Source organism: Schistocerca piceifrons, chromosome 2 (assembly GCF_021461385.2).
Source record: "Schistocerca piceifrons isolate TAMUIC-IGC-003096 chromosome 2, iqSchPice1.1, whole genome shotgun sequence".
Lineage (NCBI taxonomy): Eukaryota > Metazoa > Arthropoda > Insecta > Orthoptera > Acrididae > Schistocerca > Schistocerca piceifrons.
In genome coordinates this window covers 100,511,316-100,528,657 of record NC_060139.1, presented here as the reverse complement: position 1 = coordinate 100,528,657, position 17,342 = coordinate 100,511,316, and the positions used below count along the sequence as shown (strand labels likewise).

The following is a 17,342-nucleotide window of genomic DNA, read 5'->3' as shown; positions in this document are numbered from 1 at the left end:
AAGGCTTACCGTGGTGCGCTAATGAAGTCAATACTCTGCTTTAGAAAAAAATGAAGGTGAGGATTAAGCGTCCCGTCGACAATGAAGTCGTTAGAGACGGATCATTAGCACGGATTCGACACGAATTAGGCTGTAAATAAATCGTAGTCTTTTCGAAGGAGTCGCGCCGATATTCTGCTGAAGCTATTTTGGGAAACAGCGGGAATCTCACATCAGCCTGGCGCGACAGTGATATGAAACCAGCTCCTCCCGAGCGCGAATCCCGTGTGCTGCTCATTCTACTCTGCTTTAACAAAATACAGTATCACGAAGTGGTAAATCAGTGACAGGTTGTGTAATTACCTTTTCGGGGTTGCGTACGGTGCAGATATCATATAAATGTGATCTAAAGTTACAGTGGCTCTCCTTGGTCAACAATGTATGGTGCTCTCCGTATCAACGGTTGCATTATCTTGCGGTAACTGTATTAGACGGAAAAAAAGTGACGGAACGCCAATGCTTTCAAGTTATTAATGGCTCTCCGATTGGAACGGAACTGCTCGAGATAGGAACAACAGTGTTCACCTGTTAAAATGTAACCAAAACACAAACTTATATTCCTGAAAGGAAATTTTATTTCCGACACGTCTCTTAAGAGCATTATCGCTTCCATATACTGGGACAACTCCATGTTAGGTCTTAAGTGTAAAAACTAGAGCCAGTATTTTTGGAAATTACTGGTAACGGATATTTAGTATACTCTTTGTTCCACTAGTTAATCTCGCATTGCGAGCTATCCTAATAATAAAGATTTAGTGACCGTGCGATGTAGCTCACAGGTTAAAACGAAAGAGTCGTATTGAGTAACTATGAGCGAATGACAAGACGCGTCCTCATTCACAGATCTTAATCGTTCATCAACTGAAATAGTATCAAATTTATTTCTAATTGTTGCGATGTGCGCATGTGGTCAACCGCAACACGAGTACTATCATATGAGTTTACCTGCCACGGCAAAAAGGCTTCTCCCACCATTTCTCATCAAAACTTCATGTTTAAGAACGACGAATAATAAAAATATTCGAAGCATCTATTTTCTTATTCACGATTTTCCAGTGACGATCTCTTCGTCTAATACAACCGACGAAAAAAGACCATTTACAGTCTCATGTCGTCCACGCGCCAACCAATGAGCTACCGGTAAATCTGAACCTATACGGAGCTCGTGAAACTGTGTTGTAGACAACACAATCCCACTTGTTTCCAAATTGTCAAACGCATCTCACTATTTCTTCTATTCTAAGCTTCATCCGATCTTCAAAACTATTTCTAGCCCATCTCGTACTCTACACCAACGATCCATTTTCTAGTTTTGTGTCCATCCAGTGTAAATTTTTAAACGGTGTCCTGGTTTCATCATATGCATGGTTCTTTTGTAGGTAAGTCATAGTCTTGTTTTGTAAACTTGTTATGCTACCAGTAGCTTGACATCAGTAGATAATTCCTTATCGGTAAATGTTTATTTTTTCCACATTCCAGTAAATGTAAATTCTTATCTTACTGTTATGTTTGCTGTATCAAACATAACTCCTGTTTTGTGGGTTTTACGTTACACTCCTGTACTGTGATTTCTTTTTCAAAAGTCACGTGTATCGGAACGTCCTTGATGACGGTGGGATTTTGTAAGTCAGAAACCGATGAAACAAAGATAATAACTGTTCAAATGGTTCAAATGGCTCTGAGCACTATGCGACTTAACTTCTGAGGTCATCAGTCCCCTAGAACTTAGAACTACCTAAACCTAACTAACCTAAGGACATCACACACATCCATGCCCGAGGCAGGATTCGAACCTGCGACCGTAGTGGTCGCGCGGTTCCAGACTGTAGCGCCTAGAACCGCTCGGCCACCCGGCCGGCCAATAACTGTGATAATAATAATATTATATAATGTATAAAGTTTGTATTCTTGATTTCTTCGTATAATATTTTAGTTTATATTATTCAATAAGCTTATAATAAATTACGAAGCAGAAATCAGCTGACAGGTTAGAACAAAATGTGGACTGTGGGGAGTATCAAAGGCGAAAACTGTCGACGCTGGCTGCTTGGAGAAGCAGCTGAAACGGCAGTCGTGACCCCGGTCTCGCATGAGTGACATATGATGCAGCAGAGCAGAAATAACATTTCCACGAAAACTGCAAATATCGGAACATATGTTCTCCATCCCACACCACCTGTGTGGGTTTCAGATGATACACTGAATCTCAGGGATAAATCATTTTATAGCGTGTTCATCTGGCGATTACTTCATGCCTTCTTTTAGTACTTATAAAAGTACTCCCCGTTTTCGTAGTGTTTTTATGCCAATTAAATAACTATCAAAACTTCTTGAAAAACCATGTAAAGCAGAATGGGATATGTGAACGAATATTGATCTAAGTGTAGCTACGTACAGTATCAACATTTAACAAACGGGATTTTACACGAAGTGGCCACACAAAATATTTTTATCCTTTGAGCTTTAGTGCTTCGTTGGTTTTGATGAAAAACCAGTGATCATTATGTCTTCAGTTTGACACAGGTTAGGCTTAGACCTCCCCATCCGTCAATCACAGCAATATAGTTTGTTGGGTTAATATCATGTTCGTTTCACTCGTGTAATTACTTTCTTTTTCACGCACGAACAAGAGACACACCGATTCTCAGCGACATATTGACGCAACTGCCTATGCACATGTGTATACTCCTTAGCTGTGGAATAGTTATAAAAACCATACCTCTTCTAGATTAAGTGTAGATGCTCTCATTCATGAATGTTCATTAACTTTTTCAAGTATGCAGACGGGGTTGGAAGCTTACAGCAATCCCGAGATGTGTAGCCATTTCTCCTGAGTGATCTTCAGTGACAAATTCTCGAGTAGCTCAATTTTATGTGTCAAACATATCGCTCTGATCATGAGATTAGAGTTTTATATCAGAAATAAATCAGTCACTCAATCTACGACGACTGAAGTTTCTTTTGTCATCGAAAAGTTAACCAACATTACAAAACCGTTCCATGAGTAACGTGACTTTTGTCAGACAAAATACGTACCTTACGCTGAGATGACAAAAGACATGGGATAGCGATACGCACATATACAGCGTACACGAGGTGCATTGGCGGAACTGTCACTTAACTCAGGTGATTAATGTGAATAGGTTTCTGAAGTTACTATGGTCGCACGACGGCAATGAACAGACTTTGAACGCGGGGTGGTAGTTCGAGCTCGACGCATGGGACATTCCATTTTGGAAATCGTTAGGAAATTCAGTATTCCTAGGTCCACAGTGTAAAGAGAGGCACACAAAATTTCAGGAATTACCTCTCACCACTGACAGCGCAGTGGCCGACGGCCTTCACTTAACGACCGAGAGCAGCGGCGTTTGTGTGTTAGTTGTCAGTGCTAACAGACAAGCAACGCTGCGCGAAATAACCGCAGAATAAATGTGGGACGTACGACGAACGTATCCGTTAGTACGTTGCGGCGATAGTTGGTGTTAATGGGCTATGGCACCAGACGACCGACGCGAGTGTCTTTGCTAACAGCACGATATCACCTGCAGCGCTTCTCCTGGGCTTATGACCATATCGGTTGACCCTAGACTACTGGAAAACCGTGGCCTGGTCAGATGAGTCCAGATTTGAATTGGTAAGAGCTGATGGTAGGGTTCGAATGTGAGCAGACACCTTGAAGCTATGCACCCAAGTTGTCGTTGTCAACAAGGCACTATGCAAGCTGGTGGTAGCTCCATAATCGTGTGGGCTGTGTTTACATGGAATGGGCTATCTCATTGAGTGAAAGTGGACATGTTCATGGACTTCATGTTCCCAACTACGTCACCAGGCCAAAATTGTTTGCGATTGGTTTGAACAACATTCTGGACAACTCGAACGAATGATTTGATTTGGCCGCCCAAATCGCCCGACATGAAGCCCATCGAACATCTGAGAATCGAGATGTCAGTTGGAGCACAAAATCCTCCACCGGGAACACTTTCGCAATTATGGACGGCTACAGAGGCAGCATGGCTCAATGTTTCTGCAGGGGACTTCCAGTGACTTGTTGAGTCCATGCCACGTCGAGCTGATGCACCAATGTGGGCAAAAGGAAGTCCGACACGGTATTAGCACGCATCCCACGATTTTTGTCACCTCAGTGTGTAGTACTCTTTCTTTAAGGCAGATGCTTAAAATGCAGCCATATTTACGACGGTGGACTGTACAGTGTCCACACGTGTGTCATCTGTCTCTTGAATTAGACTCTTTACCTGACCTAGAACACTGAAAGGCCTGAGTCGAAACAAGGCCCCAGGAGTAGACAACATTCCATTAGAACTACTGACAGCCTTGGGAGAGCCAGTCCTGACAAAACTCTATCTGGTGAGCAAAATGTATGAGACAGGCGAAATACCCTCAAACTTCAAGAACAATATAATAACTCCAATCCCAAAGAAAGCAGGTGTTGACAGATGTGAAAATTACCGAACTATCAGTTTAATAAGTGACAGCTGCAAAATACTAACGCGAATTCTTTACAGACGAATGGAAAAACCGGTAGAAGCCGACCTCGGGGAAGATCAGTTTGGATTCCGTAGAAATATTGGAACACGTGAGGCAATACTGACCTTACGACTTATCTTAGAAGAAAGATTAAGGAAAGGCAAACCTGCGTTCCTAGCATTTGTCGACATAGAGAAAGCTTTTGACTATGTTGACTAGAATACTCTCTTTCAAATTCTGAAGGTGGTAGGGGTAAAATACAGGGAGCGAAAGGCTATTTACAATTTGTACAGAAACCAGATGGCAGTTATAAGAGTCGAGGGACATGAAAGGGAAGTAGTGGTTGGGAAGGGAGTGAGACAGGGTTGTAGTCTCTCCCCGATGTTATTCAATCTGTATATTGAGCAAGCAGTAAAGGAAACAAAAGAAAAATTCGGAGTAGATATTAAAATCCATGGAGAAGAAATAAAAACTTCGAGGTTCGCCGATGAAAATTTAATTCTGTCAGAGACAGCAAAGAACTTGGAAGAGCAGTGAACGGCATGGACAGTGTCTTGAAAGGAGGATATAAGATGAACATCAACAAAAGCAAAACGAGGATAATGGAATTTAAGTCGGGTGATGCTGAGGGAATTAGATTAGGAAATGAGACACTTAAAGTAGTAAAGCAGTTTTGCTATTTGGGGAGCAAAATAACTGATGATGGTCGAAGTAGAGAGGATATAAAATGTAGACTGGCAATGGCAAGGAAAGCGTTTCTGAAGAAGAGAAATTTGTTAACATCGAGTATAGATTTAAGTGTCAGGAAGTCGTTTCTGAAAGTATTTGTATGGAGTGTAGCCATGTATGGAAGTGAAACGTGGACGATAAATAGTTTAGACAAGAAGAGAATAGAAACTTTCGAAATGTGGTGCTACAGAAGAATGCTGAAGATTAGATGGGTAGATCACATAACTAATGAGGAGGTACTGCATAGAATTGGGGAGAAGAGAAGTTTGTGGCACAACTTGAGAAGAAGAAGGGATCGGTTGGCAGGACATGTTTTGAGGCATCATGGGATCACCAATTTAGTATTGGAGGGTAGCGTGGAGGGTAAAAATCGTAGAGGGAGACCAAGAGATGAATACACTAAGCAGATTCGGAAGGATGTAGGTTGCAGTAAGTACTGGGAGATGAAGAAGCTTGCACAGGATAGAGTAGCATGGAGAGCTGCATCAAACCAGTCTCTGGACTGAAGACCACAACAACAACGTGACCTAGAAGGTAAAAGCTCTGTACTGTAACAAAACATATCGCTCATGAGTCTATATATATGTAGGTATTATGCCTAATGGTAATTGTATTATCCTTTTAATTCTGTTGATTTGAGATATTCGTATCTACCTACTTCTTCCTTTTTCTTGTGTCTTTGTCCTGTATCTGTGCGGTGGTTGACATGGCATGGTTAGTTTAAGGGGTGGCCGGAGCAGCTCCTTTCGCCACTTCATCCACCCCCCCCCCCCGCCCCCTCCATCCGCCGTCCTCCCCTCTTCACCTGGGACGGCACATGTGTATCCCAATTGCCAACATGCAGTGTTATTCATCCGAAAGTAATCGAAAGTTTTCTAAATGTTTGCGAATCTTGTAAATCAGGCGGGACTCGGATGTCAGCCCGATATTCACCTAGTGGGATGTGGGAAATCGCCTAAAAACAACATCCAGGCTGGCTCGCACATCAACCCTCATCGTTAATACGCCGGCCCGATTCGATCCGGGGACGGCACATCTTCCCGTCTCGGAAGCAGCGCTTTAACACGCACGGCGTATATAAATTCATCTACGAAGACCTCAGGATCATTTTATGTCTAAAATACCAGCATCAAATTTGTCAGAAAAGAACTAATAAGGCTTCGATGGTTAAGTGGATGGGATACTGAAATTGAATTGGAAGCAGTTTAGTTCCAATTTTCTATCCGGACATACAAATTTAGATTTTGTGTGGTTTTCCTAAATCGCTTAAGGCGAATTCCTGTCCATTTTAAAAGGCTATGGCTGTTTTCCTGCTTCTGTTCAACGGCAATAGTACGTTAAACCTCAAGTTTTCTTCTTTCCTTTCCTTTTTTTTATATCAAACCAATCTGCAAGCATTGGCATTGTTGAAAGATATATGATAGTTCATCAGTGAATTCATAAGCCCATATGCTCCCCATTCGTGTTGTAACTGCGACATGAAAGTGGCAAATAAATAACAGATCAGGATTTTGAGTCACACATGGTGTGCAGAAATAGTAGACGCAACCTTTCGAATAAGTGGGACGGAGGGACCAGCGTTTCTCTTCGCCAAACACTCGCCGTCGTTGCTGGTGCCTTCTAAGAGCATACGGTGACTTGGAAAATTTAGAACTAACGGCAGTTTTCACTGAAAACTCTGCGGACGCCATATACTGTAGAGGAAAAAGATAAACTTGTAAAATACTCGTAAAGTGATGCCGCCGCAGTGAAACCTTCCGTTTGGATACGTTTTATACGAGCGTTGATTGCGCCGAGTTTTCACGCCTCGTTAACGCCACTTGGCACTGCTGAGATCTGACTGCGCGAGAGGTTTCAAGGCTGGGAAATGTGCGTTAAGCATTGCTAGCGGAGGCAGACACGTTAATTTCTGTTAGTAAACAACAGTTGTCAGTATCCTACGCTAACACCGCTCGACATCTCAGCCTTGACTGTGCTAGCGTTTCCTACAATCGTGATTCGACCTTTCAATTTAAAGCGTGACTGCCGCCAATTACTGGTTCACTCATCCTGTCGTAGCGTTGCCCCACCAAGTTGCTCGTGTACCCTAGCGGCGCTCCACTTCATTCAGAGGGGCTATCCAATTGTGATAAGGTACCCTTTCCGAGCCAATATTTACTTGTTATCAATCATAGAATTATTTAGAATGCTACCTGCTGCTTCTACTGAGATCCGCGTCGAAGTAGTGCAGTGTGATAACGGCAGTTAAGAGGAGGTATGTACGTTGCTTGCCGTTTAAACTACAACACCAGGAAGAATAGCAAATAACGAAATTTTGCATCTTGTGCGTATACAGTGAGCTGACAAAAGTTATAGGACAACGATATAAACGTATACAGATGGCGGTAGTATCGCGTACATAAGGTATAAAACGGTAATGCATTGGCAGAGGTGTCTTTCCTCTCAGGTGATTCATGGAAAAGGTGTCCGACGTGATTACGGTCGCAAGACGGGAATTAACAGACATTGAACGCGGAATGATAGTTGGAGCTAGAGGCTTGGGACATTCCATTTCGGGAATCGTTAGCGAATTCAGTATTCTGTGATCCACAGTGTCAAAAGCGTGGCGGTAGTATCAGATTTCAGGCATTACCTCTCACCACGAATAACGCACTGGGCGCCGGCCTTCGCTTAACGACCACGAGCAGCGGCGTTTGCGAAGAATTGTCAGTAAAAACAGACAAGCAACACTACGTGGAATGACGGCAGAAATCAAAGTTGGGGCGTACGATGATTGTATCCATTAGTACGCTGCGGCAAAATTTGGTGTTAATGGGCAATGGCGGCAGACGACCAACGCGAGTACCTTTGCTAACAGCACGACGTCGTCTACAGCGCCTCTCTTGGGCTCGTGATCATATCGGTTGGACCCTAGACGACAGGAAAACCGTGGCCTGGACGAATGAGTCCCGATTTCAGTTGGTAAGAGCCGATGGCAGGATTCGAATGTGGCGCAGATCCCACGAAGTCATGAACCGAAGTTACCAACAAGACACTGTTAAATCAGCTGATGGCTCAATAATGGCGTGGGCTGTGTTCACATGGAGTTGACTGACTCGTCTGATCCAACTGAACCGATCATTGACTAAAAATGGTTATGTTTGGCTACTTGGAGACCATCTGCAACCATTCAAGGATTTCATGTTCCGAAACAAAGATTCCAATGGGTCACAGTTGTTCGCAATTGGTTTGAAGGACATTCGGACAATTCGAACGAATGATCTCGCTACTCAGATCACCCAATATGAATCTCATCGAACATTTATGGGACGTAATTGAGAGGTCAGTCCATGGACAAAATCCTGCACCGGAAACACTTCCACAATTATGGACGGCTATAGAGGCGGCATGGCTCAATATTTCTGCAGGCGATTTCCAACGACTTGTTGAGTCCATGACACGTCGGGCTGCTGCACTACACGGGGTAGAAGGAGGTCCGACAAGATATTCAAAAATGGTTCAAATGGCTCTAAGCACTATAGGACTTAACATCTGAGATCATCAGTCCCCTAGACTTAGAACTACTTAAACCTAACTAACTTAAGGACATCACACACATCCATTCCCGAGGCAGGATTCGAACCTGCAACCGCAGCAGCAGCGCGGTTCCGGACTGAAGCGCTTAGAACCTCTCGGCAACGACAAGACATTATCCCAAGAGTTACTTCACCACAATGTACAGTATTATGGGAAAAAAAGATGATTAACTTTGTAGGTATGCAGAGCGCGACATGAGGTAGACAGAGCTTGAATATTGAGTGGTAGCACACGCCATGACGCAGTGTGCTGTGGCCCTATAATGATGACGAAGGTCATCTGTCAACGTTCGTTCTCCTCGGAGCCCCTGCACAAGCATTTTTAGTTCAGGACCTCCGTTTCTCTATGGCATATTTTACAGACTTTTCTCCACGTCCCTGTTTTTAGCTGTCTTCCCTTCCGTCTATTGGGATTAACGTGTAGTCTTTTTTAACTCCTCTCTTTGTCTTAGTGTTTCACACTTCTGACACGGGCGCGTATGACCCAAGTTGTTTTTTTGTCCTAAAACAAAACAAAACAAGCACGCGTCCATCGACGCTCCACTGTCGGCGCGATTCTCTTCTACCATGTCAAGGGAAGACGTAATATCGGTCGCCGCGCTGATATTCCACGGTGATCCATACATCTTCACACTAAATAGAGTTGCTGTAAGATCTTGAAAGATCGAGCGAACAATTTGCCTGTCCTATCGGCTACTAGTCGCGTAGAGCCGTCGAAATCCTGAAGTGCGCTGAGTATGGCCCTTCCGGACCCATCCATTCCTAATTTACGTGACAGTCGTGCGACCCCCGATCAACGCTAGCAGCAGTATCGCGGAACGATAAACCACACTCCCGATAGGAGACGATGCTACCGCTGTCAAATTCCTACAGGAGCCGGTAGACGTTTCTTCTTCTTACACTATTCATAAAAAGTTCTTCACATCAAAAGACATTCAAATGCGTTTTTAAATGAAAAACCCGCTGTATAAGCTATTTTCAGACAAAGGAAGTAGCTTACGAAACACTCGTTCGACCAGTGCTTGAATATTGCCCGTCAGTCTGGAATCCACACCAAACAGGATTGACGGAGGAAATAAAGATCCGAAGAAGAGCAGCACTTTTAGTTACAGGTTCATTTAGTAAGTACGAAAGCGTATCGGAGATGCTCAAACCTACGTTTCTAGCATTTGTAGACTTAGAGAAAGCTTTTGACAACGTTAACTGGAATACTCTCTTTCAAATTCTAAAGGTGGCAGGGGTAAAATACAGGGAGCGAAAGGCTATTTACAATTTGTACAGAAACCAGATGGCAGTTATAAGAGTTGAGGGACATGAAAGGGAAGCAGTGGTTGGGAAGGGAGTAAGACAGGGTTGTAGCCTCTCCCCGATGTTGTTCAATCTGTATATTGAGCAAGCAGTAAAGGAAACAAAAGAAAAATTCGGAGTAGGTATTAAAATTCATGGAGAAGAAATAAAAACTTTGAGGTTCGCCGATGACATTGTAATTCTGTCAGAGACAGCAAAGGACTTGGAAGAACAGTTGAATGGAATGGACAGTGTCTTGAAAGGAGGATATAAGATGAACATCAACAAAAGCAAAACAAGGATAATGGAATGTAGTCTAATTAAGTCGGGTGATGCAGAGGGAATTAGATTAGGTAATGGGACACTTAAAGTAGTAAAGGAGTTTTGCTATTTGGGGAGCAAAATAACTGATGATGGTCGAAGTAGAGAGGATATAAAATGTAGGCTGGCAATGGCAAGGAAAGCGTTTCTGAAGAAGAGAAATTTGTTAACATCCAGTATTGATTTAAGTGTCAGGAAGTCATTTCTGAAAGTATTCGTATGGAGTGTAGCCATGTATGGAAGTGAAACGTGGACGATAAACAGTTTAGACAAGAAGAGAATAGAAGCTTTCGAAATGTGGTGCTACAGAAGAATGCTGAAGATTAGATGGGTAGATCACATAACTAATGAGGAAGTATTGAATAGGATTGGGGAGAAGAAAAGTTTGTGGCACAACTTGACCACAAGAAGGGATCGGTTGGTAGGACATGTTCTGAGGCATCAAGGGATCACCAATTTAGTATTGGAGGGCAGCGTAAAGGGTAAAAATCGTAGAGGGAGACCAAGAGATGAATACACTAAGCAGATTCAGAAGGATTTAGGTTGCAGTAGGTACTGGGAGATGAAAAAGCTTGCACAGGATACAGTAGCATGGAGAGCTGCATCAAACCAGTCTCAGGACTGAAGACCACAACAACAACAACAACAGTCAGCACAAGCGGCAGACGCTGCAAGAGAGGTATTCTGCGTCACTATGTGGTCTAGTGTTAAATTTCCGAGGGTGTACGATTCTAGAAGGGTCATCCAATATATTGCTTCCACCTAGGTATGTCTCGCGAAAAGATCGTGAAGATAAAATTAGAGAAATTCCAGGTCAAGCGGAGACTAACCAGAAGTAGTCGTTCCTGCGAACCAAACGTGGTAAGAGGGAAGTGATAAGTGGTAAACAAAAACACCTCGTAAGGCGGCATGCGGAGTATAGATGTAGATGTAGATACAGCATATACACTCCTGGAAATGGAAAAAAGAACACATTGACACCGGTGTGTCAGATCCACCATACTTGCTCCGGACACTGCGAGAGGGCTGTACAAGCAATGATCACACGCACGGCACAGCAGACACACCAGGAACCGCGGTGTTGGCCGTCGAATGGCGCTAGCTGCGCAGCATTTGTGCACCGCCGCCGTCAGTGTCAGCCAGTTTGCCGTGGCATACGGAGCTCCATCGCAGTCTTTAACACTGGTAGCATGCCGCGACAGCGTGGACGTGAACCGTATGTGCAGTTGACGGACTTTGAGCGAGGGCGTATAGTGGGCATGCGGGAGGCCGGGTGGACGTACCGCCGAATTGCTCAACACGTGGGGCATGAGGTCTCCACAGTACATCGATGTTGTCGCCAGTGGTCGGCGGAAGGTGCACGTGCCCGTCGACCTGGGACCGGACCGCAGCGACGCACGGATGCACGCCAAGACCGTAGGATCCTACGCAGTGCCGTAGGGGACCGCACCGCCACTTCCCAGCAAATTAGGGACACTGTTGCTCCTGGGGTATCGGCGAGGACCATTCGCAACCGTCTCCATGAAGCTGGGCTACGGTCCCGCACACCGTTAGGCCGTCTTCCGCTCACGCCCCAACATCGTGCAGCCCGCCTCCAGTGATGTCGCGACAGGCGTGAATGGAGGGACGAATGGAGACGTGTCGTCTTCAGCGATGAGAGTCGCTTCTGCCTTGGTGCCAATGATGGTCGTATGCGTGTTTGGCGCCGTGTAGGTGAGCGCCACAATCAGGACTGCATACGACCGAGGCACACAGGGCCAACACCCGGCATCATGGTGTGGGGAGCGATCTCCTACACTGGCCGTACACCACTGGTGATCGTCGAGGGGACACTGAATAGTGCACGGTACATCCAAACCGTCATCGAACCCATCGTTCTACCATTCCTAGACCGGCAAGGGAACTTGCTGTTCCAACAGGACAATGCACGTCCGCATGTATCCCGTGCCACCCAACGTGCTCTAGAAGGTGTAAGTCAACTACCCTGGCCAGCAAGATCTCCGGATCTGTCCCCCATTGAGCATGTTTGGGACTGGATGAAGCGTCGTCTCACGCGGTCTGCACGTCCAGCACGAACGCTGGTCCAACTGAGGCGCCAGGTGGAAATGGCATGGCAAGCCGTTCCACAGGACTACATCCAGCATCTCTACGATCGTCTCCATGGGAGAATAGCAGCCTGCATTGCTGCGAAAGGTGGATATACACTGTACTAGTGCCGACATTGTGCATGCTCTGTTGCCTGTGACTATGTGCCTGTGGTTCTGTCAGTGTGATCATGTGATGTATCTGACCCCAGGAATGTGTCAATAAAGTTTCCCCTTCCTGGGACAATGAATTCACGGTGTTCTTATTTCAATTTCCAGGAGTGTAGAAGCCATTAGTCCTACTTAAAATGTGCGGCTGCGCTGAAATGACGATCATCTGAACAGCCAAGCTATATAGAACACTTCATGACAATTTGACGTTTGTTGGATACCGTCTTTATGTTGTTTCAGTTTCAATCGACAACTGCGTAGTTTCATACTTAGAGACGAAAGGACTTTCAACAAACTGAATATGGCCTAAGAATCCACGAGACGCAGAGCCTTTCATTTGTCAATGCATTCAATTAAAAGACTAACAGAGAAAACTAAGGACAACCAACACAAGTACAGACAAACACAACACATCTGGTATTTAACAACTAACATGTCAGGACTGCAAATCAGTTTATTTAGGGCAAACAACAAGAAACTTTATACCAGATACACAGAACACAGAAGAGCATTAAAAAGCAACAGCTGTCATTCCACTTTTACTGAACACCTTATGGACAAGAAGCAGAACTCAACAAACATCAATACTGATTTGAAAATTCTAAAATGCAGCAACAGCCCCCTCACAAAACCTAATAATTGAATAACATTATCACATACAAAAAGTCACAGAGGAAGGAAAACAAGTGAAAAATGAATACACAGCTCTCTGCAATGGAACTCCGTTCTCTTCCCTCAAAGAATTATTAGACAAGACCATCCTATAGAGCTCTCACCCCCCCCCCCCACTCTGCAGAAAAGTATTTGTAATAATAATAATAATAATAATAATAATAATGAAAAAATACTCAAACCTTCTCTCTCTCTGCCACTCTCTCTCTCTCTCTCTCTCTCTCTCTCTCTCTCTCTCTCTCTCTCTCACTCACACACACACACACACACACACACACACACACACACAAACACAAAATGCGCAGACACCTCTGAAAGATTCAGCCTTCAACTGTTCTACCGTCAGCCATCTTGTTTTTACACCTTCAACTATTCTACCGTCCACCATGTTTGTTTTTACAGCTGGTAAATTGTGAAACAGTCACAGTGACAGTGACAGCTCAATATATAGTGTTTGACAGTGATGAAGATGAGGAAAAAGAAAACGTAAGTGAAACATAATGTAAATAGACACACACACAGAGAATTAAATAATTTCAGGCATAGAAATAACAATTTCCAAATCGTAATTTTGGCTTAAACAATTTATCTACTGTAATGTGTAAGTGGTTGCAGATGACAAACTGTGGAACAAAAACAGTCACTGTAGAAACACAATACATCAGAAAAATCCCCTCATGTGGTAAAAAGGTATGAATTCATAATTTTATGTGTTTTTTCAAATATCTGTAATTACGATTTAAAAACTAATAGTTACATGTATACAAGCATGGAAGAACATTCTTTATCTTTAACAGCCATAAAATAAAAGCACTTTGAAGAGGCTGCAACTGCAGTGAAACATGTTTGGGTTAAAAAATAAAATTGTGTTTTGCTGAAGGCGGACCCTATCCAAAAACATATACAAAAGACTAACACTTTCCTTATTTCTTTTAGGAAAGTGTTACTGAACCTGTCAATACGATATTAGAATGTTGGGATGCAGAATGTGTGTTTATCACAAGGCAGCACCCTACCTAAGAATTTTCTTCTTCATCTTCTTCTGCCTTCCACGGATTGGCCTTCATAGCTGTAATTTCTTTGGGAATACATTGTATATCCGAAATAGGGATCATATTGTGATGAAAAATACACTGTGCAGTCACATTAACATGGCCACCTGTTACAAGGCTGAGTGACCATCTTTTCAATGCAGACCACTACCAGACATGCAGGAAGACAGTCAGTGTGGTTCTGGAAGGTACCGACAGGGATTTGGAGCCATGCAGACTCCAGTGCCGTGGCCAGCTTGGCTAGGTTTCGCCTGAGAATCCATGGCGCCAGCTGATTTGACTTGATTTGATTTTTTATTGGCCCAGTTTTATCATATAGAACAAGTTGTACAATTGATATTGGACAGGTCAAAGATAAGTTACAATAATACATACTATTAGCAAAATAGCAGGCAAATTAAAAATAGGTACGTATTACAATTAATTTTGTTACATATTTAGAAATTCTCTGACAGAACAGAAACAGTGCTTTATTAGAAATGCCTTTAGTTTAGCTTTAAATATGGGATGAGTAGCATTTTTTATTTCCTCTGGTATCTTATTGTGTAGTATTACATCAATGTTAATTATGCTTCTCTGATAGGTGGTTGTTCTATGATATTTTTGATGTATATTTGATTTCCCTCTAGTACTATAGTTGTGAACATTTTTGTTCTGTAGCAGTTTGCTTGTTTTCAGGAGGTAGTCCCTAGTGAACAAGATAGTTTCATAAATGAATAAACTTGGAACATTTAGAACACCAAGCTCAGTAAAATGGAATTTACAGGACTCCATCTTTTTAAGGCGACAAATTATTCTTAGAGCTCTTTTTTGCATTCTAAAATCCTTTACACTCTGAGTTGAGTAACCCCAGAAAACGATCCCATATCGGACTAGTGAGTGGAACTGTGCATAGTATGCCTGCAGTAGTGTTGTTTTGCTTGTTGTAGCATTTAAAATTCTTAGGCCATAGCACACATAGATGATAGTTTTGTAGACAAGTTATTTATATGTGTGTGTCCCACATTAAGTCTTGCTAAACCCATAGACGCAAAAAATTTGTGACACTTACATTTTCTAGGGGATAATTTTTTAATTTTGCTTGAATAGACATTTAATTAGTTGGAGGAATTAAATGAAAATCGACACACAGTTTTTTCAGTATTTATAATGAGTTTGTTTTTTGTGAACCACTCAGAAAGTCTTTTCATAGAACTTTCTGCTGTGGACTGTGAAGTTTCTAGACTGGATCCAGTGAGCAATATGCTGGTGTCATCGGCAAACAGGATAGTTTTTGTGAGACTCATATATTCAACTAAGTCGTCCACATAAATCAAGAAGAGTAATGGGCCTAAGATTGAGCCCTGTGGTACACCATATTTTATTGGTAATTCGCTAGAAAGAAATGAGTTGTTTCATGTTTTATTCATTTTGTTGAAGTGACACTTTCTGCCTGCAGTTTCTTAGGCATGAACACAACCAGCTATGTGCTCCGCCTCTTACTCCTCGTCTTTCTAATTTTTCGAGCGGAATGTTATGGTCCAGGGCATCAAAGGCTTTTCACAGATCTAAAAAAATACCTGCAGCTAATTTATGTAGATCAAGGGGTTTTGAAATGCAGTCTAAGAATTCGAAAATTGCTGTCTGTGTATATTTAGACTTTCTAAAACCATGTTGTTGTACTGTAAGAGTTGCAAATTTATTTATCAAACTTAAAAACCGAGGTGGTTCCACAGATTCTCCGGAGAGTTTGCTGTTATCACCCAGGGAATGGCACGAAAAAATTCCCCAGACCTTAACGCTCCCTCCTTGTCTGCTTTAAGATGTTTCACGACGTACATGCCAGATGCCTGTTGCAACTTAAATCTTGATCATGCGAAAAGGCCACCTGTCACCGCTCAGTGGACGTCCAGTTGCGCTACTGGCGTGCGAAGTCCAACCTTCGTCGCCGATGAACTGCAGTCAGTGTGATTGCTTGACTCAGTCGTCTGCTGCGGAGGCCCACACACAGCAACGTTTACTGAAGGGTAGTTCAGGAGACCCTGTTGGTAGCCCCGTGGTTCATCTTGGCGGGCAGTTGCTGAACAGTTGCACATCTATTCGCCCATACATATCTCCACAGTCGTTGTTCACCCCTTTCATCTATGGCCACAGTTACATCGGAGGCGGTTTTGGATAGCGCCATTTTGTTATGCACGGTATACTTTCACCACGGTGGTATGTGAACAGCTTACAAACTTAGCCGTTTCGGAAATGCTTCCACTCGTGGCCCGAAAGCCAATGACCATGCCCTTTTGGACTTCAGATAAACCGCTCCGTTTCCGCATTACAACAATGACTGCAGTGTTTCCCGTGTCCCCCCGGGAGGCTTCATATACCCTCACTGCTAGTGGTGGCACCTGACGTCTGTGAGTGGTTACTGCATGTTCACGATGAGCTTAAGTGGTGGTCACATTAATGTGACTAGACTGTGTTTGTTATAATGTATGCTAGAGCTTAGATTGTAAGTACTCCACCGTGACGTGCATCCTAGAGACTTGCAAAGCACTCTTCACTTTTCAAAAACCATTCCTGTAGATGTCCTTCACTGAGAAACCAGCGGCACGTAACTAAAATCTCTAACTGTAATGCGTTGTGTTGTATCTCGTTTATAGCTCCACGACTGCTCATCCATTTCTAAGCACACATGATTGAGGCATTTACAAAGAAGGAAATCAGATGCACTGAGATCTGGAGAACGCAGTGGCCCTGATGCATTTGTCAACCCGAGGTAGAAATATTTGGAGAAATAAACACAAACTTTCGCTCATTTGCGATCTAATAACTTTCTTCGCTAAGGTGCACATTACTTTTACGCCATTCTAGAAGGCTTGACGTCTAATAATTGTGGTACTAGCTACTGCTAACCATACTGTAGCTCTGAGAGTACTATATCTTGAGTTAAGGTA

General features: G+C 43.2%; 1 protein-coding gene across 1 annotated transcript in view; it reads left to right on the top strand.

The window, feature by feature from the left end:
• The window catches only part of LOC124777166, a 686,524-nt gene that overhangs the window by 306,555 nt on the left and 362,627 nt on the right, over nt 1-17,342 (top strand). The window lies entirely within an intron of this gene.